The sequence below is a fragment of the Lontra canadensis genome, unplaced genomic scaffold, assembly GCF_010015895.1.
Source record: "Lontra canadensis isolate GAN:19392208 unplaced genomic scaffold, GSC_riverotter_1.0 scaffold2, whole genome shotgun sequence".
NCBI lineage: Eukaryota > Metazoa > Chordata > Mammalia > Carnivora > Mustelidae > Lontra > Lontra canadensis.
The window spans coordinates 34,528,953-34,534,144 of NW_022630996.1; positions in this window are offsets into that span (position 1 = coordinate 34,528,953).

Sequence of the window (5,192 nt, forward strand, 5' to 3'; positions counted from 1 at the left end):
ATAAGTCAAGCAGAGAGAGACAATTATCATACGGTCTCACTTGTGGAGCATAAGGAATAACACAGAGGACATGGGGAGATGGAGAGGAGAAGGGAGTTGAGGGAAATTGGAAGGGGAGGTGAACCATGACAGACTATGGACTCTGAAAAACAATCTGAGGGGTTTGAAGCGGCAGGGGGTGGGAGGTTGGGGGACCCAGGTGGTGGGTATTAGGGCACGGATTGCATGGAGCACTGGGTGTGGTGCAAAAACAAGGAATACTGTTATGCTGAAAATAAAAAAAATATATAAAAAAATTTAAGTAAAAAAAAAAAGAAAGAAAACCTCATTGAGATACCACCTTATACCAGTTAGAATGGCAAAAATTAACAAGGCAAGAAACAACAAATGTTGGAGAGGATGTGGAGAAAGGGGAACCCTCTTACATTGTTGGTGGGAATGCAAGTCGGTGCAGCCACTTTGGAAAACAGTCTGGAGGTTCCTCAAAAGATTTAATCAAAAGATTAAAAATAGAGCTACCCTATGACCCAGCAATTGCACTACAGGGTGTTTACCCCAAAGATACAGATGTAGTGAAAAGAAGGACCATATGTATCCAACGTTCATAGCAATGTTCACAATAGCCAAACTGTGGAAAGAGCCAAGATCCCCTTTAACAGATGAATGGATAAAGAAGGTGTGGTCCATATATACAATGAACTATTACTCAGCTATCAGAAAGGATGAATACCCACCATTTGCATCAACATGGATGCAACTGGAGGAAACATGGAGGAAATTATGCTGAGTAAAATAAGTCAAGCAGAGAAAGTCAATTATCATATGGTTTCACTTACTCGTGGAACATAAGGAATAACATGGGGGACATAAGAAGAAGGAAGGGAAAATTGAAGAGGGGGGAATCGGAGGGGGAGACGAACCATAACAGACTGTGGATTCTGAGAAAAAAACTGAGGCTTTTACAGGAGACAGGGGTGAGGGGATGGGTTGGCCTGGTGATGGGTATTAAGGAGGGCACGTATTACATGGAGCACTGGGTTACTTACACATAAACAATCATGGAACACTATATCAAAAACTAATGATGTACCGTATGGTGACTAACATAACATAATAATAATAAGAAAAGAAACTCCTCTTTAAAATAAGTTTGTAATGCACGTAGAGGGGAATGGCAGGTCAATTATCCAGTCTAGGTAGGATATCCAGTCTCTACATAGAACAATCCACGTGAAGTCCAGTTGTCTCCAACCATTTCCACATAACAAGGAGTTTGGCAAATGATAATAATATTAATAAATTAATGCACTTGTCCAAAATTAAATAGTTAAACTGCCATTTATTGAACATCTATGTATATCAGGTTCAAAGCTATCCTTGGCGTGAACAAAGCTCTGTAAGAAATGCTGACTGCCCCCTGGAGACTCGTGATTTGGTAAGGAGGAATGCTAGATCAAGGAAATCCCAGTACAATGAGATGGGGCAAAGACAGAGGAGAGTGCTGGGTACGGTGGTGGCACAGAAGAAGCTGTGATTGGCTCTACTTGGTAGAGTCTAAGAGCACTTCTACAGGACAAGGGGGATGAGCAGAGTATTGAATGCTGAGTGGGAGTTAGATGAGCTCTAAATAAGGTGAGGGAAATGATCTCAAAGTGGACACATAAGAAGGAGGATTCTAAAGTGTACAGAAGTATGTTCTGCAGTCGTTACTATTTGGAAAGATCATTTTTAAGGTTATTATGGTTGCATTCATTTGCAGTGCATAGAAAGCCCAGTTAGTGCTTTAATTGGGCAAGGATCTATTTGTTTCAAGCAACAAGAGTGTAGTGTAGTGTAGTGTAGCTGGGTCTGGGATGATACTTTGGGGATGCATTCGCAAATCAGGTTCCTTTCACATTTTGCTAACATTAGCTTATGGCCTTAGTCTTCATGTTTGTGCCTCATGGTCACATGCTGTGGCGCCAGGCTCATGAACCACATCCAAGCAGGAAGGTAGAAGAGGGATGAAAGGATGAAGGGATATTATAACTGAGCTTTTTCTTTTCAAAAAGCTATTCTGGAATTTCCTATTAGAGGCTTCAACTAACATCATTGGCCAGAACTTGCTACATGGCCATCCCATCTAAATGCAAGGGAGTCTGGGAATCCAGAACATTAGCTTTCCAGCCTGTGACTGAGGAAGGCAAGAGAAAAGGGGCTGTGGATAGCATGTGAATAACCAGTGCACGAAGTCTAGTGCAGAGGTCTTGCAGGTGGTAGAGTTAAGCCCAAGCTGTATAATTTTTAGCACTGAAAGAGGTTTAAACATCTCAAGGAAGAGAAAACATCTCCTCTAAGCTTTTTTTTTTTTTTTTTTAAGATTTTATTTATTTACCTGACAGAGATCATAAGTAGGGGGAGAGGTAGGGGGAGAGGCAGGCAGAGAGATAGGAAGGAAAGCAGACTTCCCACCGGGCAGAGAGCCCAATGTGGGGCTCCATCCCAGGACCCCGAGATCATCACCCAAGCCAGAGGCAGAGGCTTTAACCCAATGAGCCACCCAGGCGCCCCTAAGCTCTTTATTTTGTAGATGAAACAACTCAGGTCCAGAGAGGCCAGAGACTTGCTTGGGATCACACAGTAGCATGACAGAGCTGAGCTAGAGTTCAGATCCCTTGGTTTCCAGCCTGTGGCCTTTTCTCATGGACACTGCTGAATGTGGATTATAGTTTCCTTTGATCTTGAGTTGAACTATAATCACAAAATATTGTTGAAAGTTTCTATAATGATTATAATCAGAACAGAAAAACAGTAGTTACAAGCAATAAAAACTCTAGAAGAAACTGAAAACAAGAATCATGAGCAAATACTGATAAAATAACCCAATGTGTATCTCAGTATCTTTTCCCTACAGTGGAGATAAAAGCTGGAAGACCATGAATATACAGGGCAAGAATAAAAGCTCCCGTCCTTTGAGGGGAAAAAAAAAACAACTCTAAAGCAAAGTTGGTTATTCCAGGAAGAATTCAACTAGCCTAGACAGTGATTATCAAATCTTTCTCCTAACCCTTCATTAGATCTTTCAACTCAAGATGATATTCCTCCAAAAGAAAGCTATTTTTCGGTGTTGTGGAGCCCATTTCTGATTACAACACTCCTGCTTATCACACTATGTCTAAGGCCTTGGCAAATGCTCCTTTGCAGAGAGGAGGATAAAGGATGGGAAACATTCTGCAAAGACTGTATTCTTCCCTTTGCAGTGAGAGATCGTTGTCCAATTATTGCCTCTTACCTAAAGGAAGGCCAATGAACATCTACACTACAATTTAAACCATGGAGCACACAGGTTGTTTTCTTATAGCGCATGTGAAGACTGATTTGGAAAGTATATGAAAATGTTGTAATGACTTGATAAGGAAGCAAGTATGCCAGATATTACCTCCCAATTGTAAACATTTTGAGAATGAAACATAATCAATGCAGACACACATTATATATGTCTTTAAGTTCTATTTGTCTATACATATTCATGCAATGCTTACCCAGATAACCTCGTCTGAAGTCTGTTGTTTTGATGTGACTCCTGTATGTTTGTGACTTATGAAATTTTTGTCTTCAATGGTTTCTTACATTTTGTGACATTCTGAGTTTTCAATATTTTAAAGTTTGTTCAAATTACCTTAATGTCTGCTCTGAATTTCGCCATTTTCTATCCATATAGCAATTAGTGGCCTCCTTTGACTTACCACTAATTCAGGTGGAACTTTATTTAATTCCATAGTATAAACAATCATATTTAATTTTCTTGTGTTTAGCATATGGTAGGTACCCAAATATTGATTAGTTGAATCATTTTATATGTGTCTTCTCAGCATTCAAACTGTGTGTGCATTGTAGAGAAATACAATGCTTCATTTTTAATGAACCACTTTGTAATTTCCTGAAGACATTGCGTGTGGCCATATTACCCTCATTTCAGTTAGTACAAACCATAAATAGGTTGTATCTACTATATGGATAACAGCAGGAATGAATGACCACATTAATCACAATCAGGATCATAGGGATATAGGTGTGGTGGACAGTTTGTGGCTATTAGTGAGTTATAAAGTACCTGAGTATCACAGATTGTGTGTGAGTTTTAGTCTTGCAAAAAATTAATGTGCATTTAAAAAATTAGTTTAAGATATTAATCATCCATCATATATTTTTCTGTTTGATTTTCCAAGGCTCCACCACTCTGTATACACACACACACACACACACACACACACACGCTTTGAAACAAAGTTTCACCTAACTGAACTTACCCTTAAAATGTGGGGAGCATGGGGTGCCTGGGTGGCTCAGTGGGTTAAAGCCTCTGCCTTCGGCTCAGGTCATGATCCCAGGATCCTGGGATCGAGTCCCGCATCAGGCTCTCTGCTCAGTGGGGAACCTGCTTCCTCCTCTCTCTCTGCCTGCCTTTCTGCCTACTTGTGATCTCTGTCAAATAAATAAATAAAATCTTTAAAAAAAAATGTGGGGAGCATGCTGCTATCTGCCATTCTTTTCTAGTTTCTTCTGTTTTACACTGTGTCATTAACAAAAAGGGGATCAGGCCACTAAGCTGATTTTATTACTGATTGTAAACGGCAAATTGAATAACACAGCCAAAGGGAGCACAGAAGTTTTGATGGGCTAATATATCTTCAGACGCATAGCACATGCTTAGTAACTATTAGTTGATGTATATGATGTCTTCTCTTCTCTTACAATCCATGTAAGGCACACACTGAAAATAAAAATCCTGAACAAGTAGTAATGATATAAATCAGTTACATAAATGAAGTTACAAGGTTGCAATATGTGATTAAGAAATGAAAAAGTGGTATGGATGCTAAGTTTTGTGAGTTAAGCTAGTAAGTGGCTATTCCTTGCAATAGAAAGATAAACTATTTTTGTGATTAAAAGCCCGATTCTTGGGCACCTGGTTGGCTCAGTTGGTTAAGTGTCTGCCTTCGGCTCAGGTCATGATCCCGGGATCTGGGATCAAGCCCTGCATCGGACTCCCTGATCAGCGGGAAGCCTGCTTCTCCCTCTTCTACTCCCCCTGTTTGTGTTTTCTCTCTCACTCTCAATCTGTCAAATAAATAAATAATTTTTTAAAAACTACTGATTAAAAAAAACTGATTCTTGATATCAGTTTTAATTTAGTCTTTGTTTTTGAGACA